Raw genomic sequence first — 13909 nt, forward strand, 5'->3', positions numbered from 1 at the left:
TATATTAAGAAGAAATATATGTTAAGGTCCACCATTTGTCCAGCCTCTAAGGTTATATTTTAAATAGTATCCTTTCTCACCACTTGAAATGCCCATGATATGTTTTACATGGGGGTTTCATTCCAAGGTCCACCACTTGTCCAAGCTAACTCTATTAAAACATATAGAGAAAGAAAGGTCCACCACTTGTCCAAGCTAGGCTCATTGAAACATGGAGAGAAGGAACCTCCACTCTTTCTCCTAGATAGGCTCCATTGAAACATGGAGAGAAATAAGCTCCACCATGTCTCCAAGTTGCTAGGCTCCATTGAAATACCCAATACCCATAATTTTTTGTACATGGGGGGTTTACATTCAAGGTTCACCACTTGTCCAACCTATTATCCCTAGTAGGTTTGGTCTCATGATTCACCACTTGTCCACTCTATGTCATTATATTAAGAGGAATTAGGTGTTAAGGTCCACCACTTGTCCAACCTATAATGTTATAGCTTGAATGGTATTTTTTCTCACCACTTGTAATGCCCATGACATGATTTACATGGGGGTTTTGTTCCAAGGTACACCACTTGTCCAAGATAAATCTATTGAAACATAGAGAGAAACAAAGGTCCACCACTTTTCCAAGCTAGGCTGCATTAAAACATGGACCTTAATACCAAATTATTTCTAGTAGCATGAGTGATATTTTGTACATGGGGCGTTTACATTCAAGGTCCACCACTTGTCCAACCTATTTCCCTAGTAGGTTTGGTCCCAATTTCACCACTTATCCACTCTATGTCATTATATTAAGAATAATTGGGTGTTAAGGTCCACCACTTGTCCAACCTATAAGGTTATATATTGAATGGTATTTTTTCTCACCACTTGTAATGCCCATGATATGTTTTACATGGGGTTTTTGTTCCAAGGTCCACCACTTTTCCAAGATAACTCTATTCAAACATAGAGAGAAACAAAGGTCCACCACTTGTCCAAGTTAGGCTCCATTGAAACATGGAGAGAATGATGCTGCACCATTTATCCAAGATAGGCTGCATTGAAACATGGAGAGAAGCAAGCTTTACCATGTTTCCAAGCTAGGCTCCATTGAAACACTCTAGGGGGTTTTATTTCAAAGCCCACCACTTGTTTAACCTATTATCCCTAGTAGCATGAGTGGTTTGGTTTCAAGATTCACCACTTGTACACTCTATGTCATTATATTGTGTTAAAGTCCACCACTTGTCCAACCTATAAGGTTATATCTTAAATGGTATCCTTTCTCGCCACTTGAAATGCCCATGATATGTTTTACATGGGAGTTTCATTCCAAGATCCACTACTTGTCCAAGCTAACCATATTCAAACATAGAGAGAAACAAAGGTCCACGACTTGTCCAAGCTAAGCTCCATTGAAACATGGAGAGAAGGAACCTCCACCATTTCTCCTAGATAGGCTCCATTAAAACATGGAAAGAAGTAAGTTCCACCATGTCTCCAAGATGCTAGGCTCCATTGAAATACGCAAAACCCATGATATTTTGTACATGGGTGATTTACATTCAAGGTCAACCATTTCTCCAACCTATTATCCCTAGTAGGTTTGGTCTCACAATTCACCACTTTTCCACTATATATGTCATTATAATAAGAGGAATTGGGTGCTAAGGTCCACCACTTGTCCAGCCTATAAGGTTATACCTTGAATGGTATTTTTTCTCACCACTTGTAATGCCCATGACATGCTTTACATGGGGGTTTTGTTCCAAGGTTCACCACTTGTCCAAGCAAATTCTATTGAAACATAGAGAGAAACAAAGGTCCACCACTTTTCCAAGCTAAGCTCCATTGAAACATGGACCTTAATACCAAATTATTCATAGTAGCATGAGTAATATTTTGTACATGGGGGGTTTGCATTCAAGGTCCACCACTTGTCCAACGTACTTTTCCTAGTAGGTTTGGTCGCAAGATTCACCACTTGTCCACTCTATGTCATTATATTAATAATAATTGGGTGTTAAGGTCCACCACTTTTCCAACCTATAAGGTTATATATTGAATGATATTTTTTCTCACCACTTGTAATGTCCATGATATGTTTTACATGGGGATTTTGTTCCAAGGTCCACCACTTGTCCAAGCTAAATGTGTTCAAACATAGAGAGAAACAAACGTGCACCACTTGTCCAAGATAGGCTCCATTGAAACATGGAGAGAATGATGCTCCACCATTTATCCAAGATAGACTCCATTGAAACATGGAGAGAAGTAAGCTCCACCATGTTTCCAAGATGCTAGAGTCCATTGAAATACCCAAAACCCCTGATACTTTGTAGATGGGGGGTTTACATTCAAGGTCCACCACTTGTCCAACCTATTATCCCTAGTAGCATGAGTGGCTTGGTCTCAGGATTCACCACTTGTCCACTCTATATCATTATATTAAGAAAAATTGAGTTTCCATATCTAAATGGATCTTTGCTTGGATAAGTGGTAGACCTTGAGACCTAAATACCCATTCTACACTAGAGCATTGGTTAAGCCTTATACACTTCAAGCATACCTTTAACAACAAGTAGTAGTTATTAGTTGACTTAAGTCTAGTTGAACTCCATGGTATTGAGACTAAGAGAGAGTGTAGCATAAAAAAGAGTCAGGATTTTAATTTGACTTTCTTTCTATTAATGAGTAGATCATAGATGGATTTTGGTATCTAATAAAACCTTAGGGTAGACAATGTAAAACTCATGTCTATTGTTGTGTTTGCATTAAGTGTTCTTGTTCTTTAATTTCAGAACCATTACAGAAAAATGGATTGGCTATATGCTGGCATAAATTGAAGAAAACTATTGAATTACCCATCCAACCTCCTCCAAGACCTTGTCCAAGGAATGAATCACCTCCTTATCACCTACCACTTGCTTTCAAGGACATCAAAAGAGCACTTATCTTGGATCTAGAGGGGTTACTTCTCAAGACAGTTGAAATGAAACATGGAGATTCTATGCCATCTTGGGCTCAACACATGCGACTTGTGGAGGACAAAGATGAAGTTTATCATGTGGTGCGACCAGACGCACAAAGTTTTTTGGATTTTTGTGCTGAATACTTTGAGCTATGGATATGGAGCTGCTATAACTTAACAAGGGTGCAACGCATCACACAAAAATGTTTTCCTGAGTAGTATACCAAGTTCAAGGTGTTTATGAGTAACAAAAATTACCAAAATCCAAATATCATGTTAGGATTTACAAGGGTTTATCACAAAAATCTGAGTGATATTTGGAAGATATTTGAGGATTTGGATGCAAACAATACCTTAATTTTTGATGACACTCCATATAGGGTGATGTGGAACATGCCAGGGACATATCTTATATTTCCAAAGATGTGGAGGCAAACTTCCGAGCAACTTCAAAACTTCTTGCAGAGAACCATAGTTCCATGGTTGGTAGGATGGTTGTATGCAAGAGATAAGAGAGTCTATACATACAACACAATTGTAAATCAGTATAGTGATTCTGAGACAAATTATGTCCTTGGTGTGTACTTGTCAACACGAAAGCATTGAATAAATATGGCTATAAGATGCTTTTTTTATTCTAGTGTGTATCTTTCAACATTTGTATAATTTGATATAGTCTTTTTAAAAAAAAAAAAAAGGTGTGTCAATTTTATGAACACTTGAATGGAGTGCACCCTACTCTAAGGGGACTTCAATGTACTATTGGAGTGCATCCTATTGTAAGGGGACTCTGATGTATTAATAGAGTGCACCCAAATTTTTGGGGACTCATTTTTTATTTGATTGGGGCCTATGTTGGGTCATATAGTAAAAGAAATTCATTTTTTGTCAATTCATATCGATGTTGCATTTATTTGGAACTATGAAAGAATTGATGTTTGATGTCAAAATAAAACTTGTAAGTGTGGATCAGAGAATTCATGGACTTTAAATATGTGAGAGGGATCTTTTTATTGGGCACAAATGTTTGCTTCAAGAATTTTGTCATTACATACTTTATGTGAAAGAGTTTTAGAACCTAAAAGACTTTGAAAACAAAACTATGGAATCTAAGTGCATGTATTCTTGAATGGCTTGAAAGTTGATGTATACATGCATGTCGCCTTGATGAAGATTTAGATCTGACAAAATGGAAAGATATAATTCTTGGACGTTACCTTTGTCAATTTGGTAATAACATATTTAACTTTCTTTTAATATGGGTGGAAAATATATTATTATGTGCATTTGGAACCTAATTGCTTGACCTTCAAACCAAGATTCCTATGTTATTTTTTCATATACTTTTTTGTACTGAATTAAGATTGTGGATGCAAGGTCCACCACTTGTTCAAGCTAGATCTAAGAAAGTATATATACTGAGTCTTCAAACTAGTAAACCAAGGGAAGAGAGAAGCAGGGTCCATCACTTTTCCAAGCTCATCTCTAGACAACATAGAGAGATGTTATGTCTACTAATTGTCCAATATAGTCATGGAAAAATGATAGAAGGTTGATCCACTTGTCCAACCTATCATCTCTAGTAAAATGGGAGGTTTGGCCTTAAGATTCACCATGTAACCAACATATACTTCATTGTATTATGAAGAGTATAAAAGAAAAGCTCCACCACTTGTCTAAGGTAGTTCCAAAATCAACATGGAGAGAAGCAAGCTTCACCATTTGTCCAAGATAGGTTCCATTAAAACATGGAAAACCTCATATATGTTGTACATGGAAGCTTTTTTCCAAGGTCCACCACTTGTCCAAGCTAGGATCCATTAAAACATGGATAGAAACAAGGCTCCACAACTCGTCCAACCTTTATAGCTGCGAAGTGTACCGGTTGTCTAAACTAGGCATGGAAAAATAATAGAAGGTCCACCACTTATCCAATATATTATCTCTAATAGCATGGGAGGTTTGGTCTCAAGATTTAGGAATTGGCTGACCTGTATTTCATTGTATTTTGATGAATTTGGTTTTAAAGTCAACTACTTATCCAAGCTATAAGTTTATATCTTGAATGGTATTCCTTCCCATCACTTAGAAAACCAATGATATGTTGTACATGGGGGGGTTTGTTACAAGGTCCACCACTTGTCCAAGCTAGTTTCATTGAAACATGGATGAAGACAAGCTCCACCATTTGTTAAAGCTAGACTCCATTGATATCTAGAAAATCCATTCTATGTTGTACATGGGGTTTTTGTTAAGGTCCAACACTTGTCCAAGCTAAGATCCATTGAAACATGGAGTAGAGAAACACTCCACCACTTGTCCAAGCTAGGCAACATTGATAGTAGTTGGTTTATTTTGAAGATCCACCACGTGTCTAAGCTAACTCTATTGAAACATAGAGAGAAGCAAAGGTCCACCAACTGTTCAAGCTAGGCTCCATTGAAACATGGACAGAAGCAAGCTCCACCATTTCTCCAAGCCAAGATCTAGTTGTCCAACCTATAAGGTTATATCTTAAATGGTAATCTTTCTAATCACTTGGAATACCCATGATATGTTTTACATGGGGGTTTTGTTCCAAGATCACCACTTGTCCAAACTAACTCTATTGAAACATAGAGAGAAGGAAAGGTCCACCACTTGTCCAAGCTAGTCTCCATTGAAACAAGGAGAGAAGCAAGCTCCATCATTTCTCCAAGATAGGCTAGCATGGATAAGTGCACCTTGAAACCAACCTTCCTATGAGGCAATAGAGCATATGCTACATATTTTATGTATGCCCCATGCCTCAAATTAAGAAGTTATAGATTAGAAGTGGACCTTGCTTAAATGTCACATGCAATAAATTAAGGAAAAATAGCCAAGTGGATTGTATTCCTCAATGGATCCTTGCTTTCACAAGTTGTGAACCTTGAGTCACTTTGACATTAACTTGGACAAGTAGTGGACCTAGAAACCAAGCTCTCCATGTTGAGATAAGTTGTAGGTAGGACAGTAGAACATAGACAACGATAATGGATGCAATATACTCCTCTCCTAATAATCCAATTGATTGAAACCATGATATTTTAGTTGTTTTCATTGTGTATTGTATGTGCATAAAGTGGAATGAGACCTTAAGAAAACTCAAATTTTTGACAAAATCTCTATATTTTATACATGATATATTGAAAGTTGTCCAACCTGGGAATTGGGATTTTCTCACTTTACCTAATATGGTCTTATATCTCTTAGCTCATGCGTGTTTTTCACATGACACCAAAGAGAGAATTTTCTAAATGATGTGTTTTATCTCTGGTATTAGGAGTTCGGGCTGATTCATAATGGTTTGTGATTTATGACCAAAACAGTGTTCCTATCGTCTCTATGACGTGAAACGAAAAGCGCGTTTTATGCGCACATGATCATAAACGCATCATGTTCATAAATCAGCATGTGAAACATGATGAAATATCATGGAGAAACTTCATACGTACTCGGTTAATCCATACATGCACTCGTATGCAAAAAAAAATTCACCAAGAGGGTGTCTACTCAGAAAAACGAGAGAGAGAGAGAGAGAGAGAGAGAGAGAGAGAGAGAGAGAGAGAGAGAGATGATGGCTATGGAGTTTAGAGCTTCTCACTATGCTTTAAAATTGATTAGGGACTGTCAAAAGTCTCCTTGCTTTGCCGCAAGAGAGCGGTGATGAGAGCTACGTAGCGGTATACACCACGAAAGCTTACAGAGAGCGCGTACACCGTGAAACGAGAGAGAAGATAGTAAGCACGTAGAGAAAGAGTATTCTTCTTCTTCTTATTTTTCTTCCCCTCGAGAGAAGAAGAGCTTATGGATATGGTGATGAAGAGCTTGCACCACTCTGTATAATAGATACGTTGGAAAGGGGGAAATGGAAAAACCACCAGCACATAAACTCGATGCCTTTATATAGCTCAGTGATCTCACAACACCCCTATCCCCTGGCAAACACAGACCATGATACGCAATTTGCAAACAGCTATTGTCCAAGCCCGTACCCGACCATCCCTCAGACACCTCAAGATCATTGGCAGACTCACGTTTGCCCACAAGCTTCCATCCTCAAGACATATATCACAACCATATAGATAACACTCACTCACTCAATACATTGGACATACCACAAGATTTTTGTAGCCCTTTGCACACCCCTTGCTTATACAAAAACAAGTCACATACACCACCCACGCATGAGATCGAAAGACAATGTTATATATGTGCTCAAACAATGAGCAGAGGGAGTTTGATTTTCTTGAGCTTCAGATCATATACAACTATGGATTAAATTGGAAAAAAACCCCGGCATAGCATACGAAAAGTCTATGGTGAAGTATGGGCGAGAGAGTGTGCATGGATACGCTCTCCCTCAAAGCGGTGCATCACCTTTTCTTTGCTTATACCCCTCCTTACATGAGCTCATGTCGATGCTGCCCCTGCATGAACGGGCGGCCTTCATCAACCCATCATGGCCTTGCTTCCCTTCTCCTCCTTGAAGGCGCCTCTCTCCTCTTTGATCACGCTGCCCTGCAACACCTCCCTTCATCGCTCCTTCACCCCCAACTGCCTCATGCTTCCCTGCTTCAAGCCATAACTGCATCCCGCCCTTTGGAAACTCTCACACTTATGGTCGGCCACCCTCTTCACTGGCGGCCAACTCCTGGCCTGGCGGCTCCTCACCTCCTCTGCACTCTCCTTGTCCTGTCTGCCACCTCGTGGCCCTTACAGCCCTAGCGGCCTTGCAACCACCTCCTTCTTGCCACCTCAACAGGCGGCCCCTCCAGGCCTTGCTTTCCCCTATGGCGACTCTCCAGCCCACCCTCTGCAGCTCTGGCCAATAGCGACCTCGCTATTGGTCGCCCTATCTATCAACTGGCCTCCCCCCGTGATTGCAGCCCCTGGTGTTTGTAGCCGGCCCTCGAGCGGCCCCCCCTCTTCATGCGTATCGCCCAGGTGGAGGCCTTCTCCCATGCATGGCCCCAGATGGCGCCTCCTTCCCTCGCCTTGCTCGACTGCAGACCACTGCAACACGTTCTTTTTTTATATTAATAGCTTTGAATTTTTTTTATTTTCTTTTGGGCTTGGTCCCCTTGCACACGCCAGCAACCGTAGACAGTTGAAAACTTCCACCACATTGCAAAGCACATGTTTAACTCCGCGACGTCCCCTTTAAAGCGTGTCCGCATATGAAGCTTTGTCCAAAAGAGCATCTCCCGCGCCAAGAAGCACTTGGCCGCAACTTGATATAACTCGTTCTTTTAGCATCCCGACCAATATGGCAGAAATCCATCCTTGTCCTGCTCAATATCACCTGTGACATACATATTAACTGACGACTTATTGAACCATGCATCATGCAAATGCTCAAGCGTCGTGTCATCTACTGGTAAACCCCCATGCAACGGCTTCCAGCACTTCCATAGATCGACATAGTTTGGGTATACGATCATTGCCCACCCCCTCGTTGAGCATTCTTGCTCAACCACAGTATTATTTAGGTATTATAAGTCTGTATAGAGAGAATGATATAACATAGAGCTATAGATATATTGCATAAGAAAAATGATAGTGGCTATATAGATAGGATGGAGATAGAGAGAAAACCATCTGCTACTGCATCACCCGCCAGGGTCAAATGGAAAGCTCGAAGCTTCCCCAAGCATGGTGTAGAGTCCACCTGGATCAAATATAAAACATTGGCCGTGGCCATCCACTTGTAAAGCATGCATATCCAAGCCTTCCTTCGCACTTGTAGGCCAATAGACAAGCCATCCTTCCAGCTCTTCATAGCATGGAGCTTTGTCACCCTTAATCCATAAGTCTTCGTGCCAACCATAAACATGCTTTCGACCACTTGAAGCATTAGTACCATAAATTTCTATCATAGCATCCGTTATAGAACCCTCCATATCATTATCTTCATCACATGAGCATTGAAACCTGCATAGTACACCTTGCAAAGCAACCTGCAACATCATAGCTATCAATAGCATAACCTGAAGCAACAATACCCTTCCATTTGCCTCCACTTGCTACATAGCCAAGCAAACCTGATCCCTTTGCGAACCTGCATCCAGACCCTCTGTAAACGGCACTAAGGCCCCCTTCTCATACTCAAGAACATGACCTGCTAGAGATATAACCTGTTTTTCAAACACCTCATCACCTGCAAGGTTGGTGGCACCTTCCTTTTTGCATGGAGCCTCTCTCATAGGCTGCACCTGTATCAGTTTCCATAGAATCATCTGCCGGAACTAACTCTCCACGGCTACCCACAAACTCTGAAACTTTACCATGAACCTCGACACGCCCCTCAAGGCAAGGTTGTCCCACCCCCTGCATAGACAAATCACTTCGACCTACCACAGCTTCTGCTTCCAACTCCTGCAAGTCACCCTGGAAAACTTGCTCTTCAATCAAACTTGATGCACAATCAAACCACATTTTTTCCTCCAATAGGGACTCACCATCACAAGACACTTTATAGGGCTGCTCGACTGGCAGATTCACACAAGGTGTAACACTATAGTTCTCTTCGACCTTTAGCTGGCTAGCAGGCAACTCGCATACACTGTTCTCCACTTCATCTACATGAAAAACATCATAAGTGTCGTACTTAGAAGACATGGACTCCGTCTCCCACATGCACTACTAGACCTTTGAGAGCTGTCAAACTCCTCTTTTGCACTTGTCAATTCTTGCACCACTGCTACCTTTCTCATTGCTGGCTTTGGAACCAACACTTCGTCTTGAAAAACTTTTACGACCTCGCTCTCCTGAGGAAGGAAACTGGGTGGCACCCTGAACATACCTCTCTGCACCTTTTGAGACCTGGTAGGTACTTCTTCTATCTCTTCTAGCTTGCCATCAACTTCACGTGATTTGATCACATTCATATCAATAAAAAAAGGAGCTTTTACCTCTTGATGCTCATCAATCTGCTTGGGTATGGGTCCATTGGCTACCATGATTGCCGAATGTAGCAAACCTGCCTCCATGTTCTTATTCATCTTTCGACTCTTTGCTTTGGAAATTCTGACGGCTTCATCATAAGTGCTTGGATCTTCATAATCGACTCTCTCACGAACATAGGGATGCAAGCATGATAGAAACCTTTCGAGCTTCAAATATTCCGCATTGGTTGCTTGGGTAGACGCCGCAAAATCCCCCCAATAAGCTTCAAATTTATCAACAAAAGCATCGAAATTCGCACTTACGTCCTGTTGCAAACCTTTGATCTTCGCATCTGTCTCCGAAGTTGACACCACCTTTCGATACCTTTGTAAGAATTGCTTGCAAAATCCGATCCAATTCTGCTTGTGCAGATCTTCTAAGCCATCGGACCAAACCTTTGCTTTTCCTCGCAGCACCAAAGGTAGATTTTGGATCTTCACTTCATCCCCTAGCATCCGCAATACTGTCAGCATGAACAACTCAAAATCGGCTATCCAATCGTCAACATCCTCATCTCCTTTGAACACTGGCCCAAACTCCTACTTCATCTTGACTCAATAACACCTTGTTAGGAAGCAATCAGTGGATCCTCAGTGGGGGCACCACAAGATGGAAAGGGGAAAATGGGAAAACCACCAGCACATAAACTCGATGCCTCTATATAACTCAGTGATCTCACAACACCCCTATCCCCTGGCAAACACAGACCATGATATGCAATCTGCAAACAGCTATCGTCCAAGCCCGTACCCGACCATCCCTCAGACACCTCAAGACCATTGGCAGACTCACGTTTTCCCACAAGCTTCCATCCTCAAGACATATATCACAACCATATAGATAACACTCACTCGCTCAATACATTCGACATACCACAAGATTTTTGTAGCCCTTTGCACACCCCTTGCTTATACAAAAACAAGTCACATACACCACCCAGGCATGAGATCGAAAGACAATGTTATATATATGCTCAAACAATGAGCAGAGGGAGTTTGATTTTCTTGAGCTTCAGATCATATACAACTATGGATTAAATTGGAAAAAACCCCGGCATAGCATACGGAAAGTCTATGGTGAAGTATGGGCGAGAGAGTGTGCATGGATACGCTCTCCCTCAAAGCGGTGCATCACCTTTTCTTTGCTTATACCCCTCCTTACATGAGCTCATGTCGATGCTGCCCCTGCATGAACGGGCGGCCTTCATCAACCCATCATGGCCTTGCTTCCCTTCTCCTCCTTGATGGCGCCTCTCTCCTCTTTGATCACGCTGCCCTGCAACACCTCCCTTCATCGCTCCTTCACCCCCAAATGCCTCATGCTTCCCTGCTTCAAGCCATAACTGCATCCCGCCCTTTGGAAACTCTCACACTTATGGTCGGCCACCCTCTTCACTGGCGGCCAACTCCTGGCCTGGCGGCTCCTCACCTCCTCTGCACTCTCCTTGTCCTGTCTGCCACCTCGTGGCCCTTACAGCCCTAGCGGCCTTGCAACCACCTCCTTCTTGCCACCTCAACAGGCGGCCCCTCCAGGCCTTGCTTTCCCCTATGGCGACTCTCCAGCCCACCCTCTGCAGCTCTGGCCAATAGCGACCTCGCTATTGGTCGCCCTATCTATCAACTGGCCTCCCCCCGTGATTGCAGCCCCTGGTGTTTGTAGCCGGCCCTCGAGCGGCCCCCCCTCTTCATGCGTATCGCCCAGGTGGAGGCCTTCTCCCATGCATGGCCCCAGATGGCGCCTCCTTCCCTCGCCTTGCTCGACTGCAGACCACTGCAACACGTTCTTTTTTTATATTAATAGCTTTGAATTTTTTTTATTTTCTTTTGGGCTTGGTCCCCTTGCACACGCCAGCAACCGTAGACAGTTGAAAACTTCCACCACATTGCAAAGCACATGTTTAACTCCGCGACGTCCCCTTTAAAGCGTGTCCGTATATGAAGCTTTGTCAAAAAGAGCATCTCCCGTGCCGAGAACCACTTGGCCGCAACTTGATATAACTCGTTGTTTTAGCATCCCGACCAAAATGGTGGAAATCCATCCTTGTCCTGCTCAATATCACCTGTGACATACATATTAACTGACGACTTATTGAACCCTGCATCATGTAAATGCTCAAGCGTCGTGTCATCTGCTGGCAAACCCCCATGCAACGGCTACCGTCACTTCCAAAGATCGACACAGTTTGGCTGTACCAACGTATAGCCTTGCGGTAGTAGACACAACAGACGGCACTGAAAACTGAGCACTATAGGCTCTTCAACTGCCCGGAGTGTGCCCCAAGTTGAAGGTAGCACTACCTCTTCTGCCTGAAATAGCTGCACAACTTTTGGGACTTTTCTAAAAACAAGCGTTTGCTTTTGGTGGTAAACTCTTCCACTTATCATTCAATTTTTACAGCAAAATTGGCCAATTGAACAGTATATGGCCAACTAATGGAAATAGTAGCTAGACTATGCCGCACCGTAATGTCGCGACATTATTATGACTTTCTCGTATTGTGCCGACGTATTTACAGTACTGCTTTTTATAAAAATAATTCCCGTAAAAATCTCGTTTAGTCCCGTTTTTGCTCCGGGTGATCATTTTTAAATCCGACGGAGACTAAAATTAATATTTTCATTTTTAGGTCATCATAAAAAGCAAATTGCTTTTCAAAAACGTTGAAAAGCATGAAAAGCTAAAAATAGTGTCAAAGCAAAAAAAAGTAAATTTTTCTTAAAATTGAACTACAAGTTTCCCTCGTCCACTGGAATAAGAAAGCGGACTCGCTTTTCACTAAAAAGCACTAAAAATCATGAAAAGCTAAAAATAGAGTGCACTCAAAAAGCAATTTTTTACAACATTGGACCATAGCTTCCCTAGAACATGTAGATCAAGGATTCGACCTTGCTTTTTGCAAAAAAACACTTAAAAGCATGAAAAAAAATAGTGGAATTTTCAAAACTAAACCAAACGTCCGTTCAAGCCTACTAGAACATGGAAACGACCTTGCTTTTTACTTTAGAACCTTCCAATATTGTCAATCAAGCATCTTAAGTCAAGATTTGGCAAAATAGATATTGAAAGCTATTTTTCTTATTTTTAGAAGAGACCCAAAAATTGCGGATCTTACATTTTCAACCTTGATCAGAAGTTCCAACCTCAATCGTAGTTGTTTCTTCTGTTATCAGTGCATCATGAGCCGTTGGAGTTGTGGTGATCTTTGGTATTGCTATCTCATCTTCTTGAACTCTCTGCTTTTGTGACAACACTTTGTCTATCGTTTGTTTTAGAGGGTCCATGGTGCATTCCTTTCTCTCCTTTTCAACCTCTCGATTAGTTGACTCTTGGGTAGGGGAAGGTATTTTTTCCTCAATTGGTGATGGCAAGGTTTCTATCTGACCTTCAGTGTTGTCTAAATTACCTTCCTCTTCTTGGCTTTCTGCTTTGTTAGTGCTGTTGTTCTCCTTTGCCTTGGTAGACTCGTCAGATGATTCAAGATCATCGACACATGAGCGTCTTTCCTCTCTTTCTCTTTGTTACATCTTGCGTTTAAGCTCATTTTGAATTCGTTGACGCATCTCCCTGTCAATATTTAGATTTTCCACTGCCTCTTTTCTTTTACGTTGTTTGATTCTTTCTAGAGCTTCAGTTTTTTTGTGTTGCAAAGGCATGTCCTCCTCATCCTCTCTTTCATTGTCTGCCTCCATTCCAAGACTTCTTTTCCGTCATTCTGTTGTTAGTGAAGTCTTTCCCTTTGTGCTTGTGCTACTTCCCATCGTCCTTTGTGCTTGTGTAATGGGAATTGCCTCTGCGGCTCTAGTTGACCTCCTCTTTAGTCTCGTGTGTCTAATTGTAAACTCACTTTACTTTCCCACCTCTGAAAATTGATACTCTGAGGGAGTTTCTCTACCCTTTGATTTAGCTTTATCATTGTTTGGCACATTCGATTCTGTTGCCTTGCTATCAATGTCATGTTTTCTTGAACATTTCCTTGTTTGCTTTATC

General features: G+C 41.7%; 1 pseudogene; it reads right to left on the bottom strand.

Moving 5' to 3' along the window:
* Positions 1-7765: 7765 nt before the first annotated feature.
* Positions 7766-11837, bottom strand: LOC147425200 (uncharacterized; annotated as a pseudogene).
* Between the last annotated feature and the right edge of the window lie 2072 nt (positions 11838-13909).

The sequence above is a fragment of the Adiantum capillus-veneris genome, chromosome 25, assembly GCF_014529385.1.
Source record: "Adiantum capillus-veneris isolate H3 chromosome 25, ASM1452938v2, whole genome shotgun sequence".
NCBI lineage: Eukaryota > Viridiplantae > Streptophyta > Polypodiopsida > Polypodiales > Pteridaceae > Adiantum > Adiantum capillus-veneris.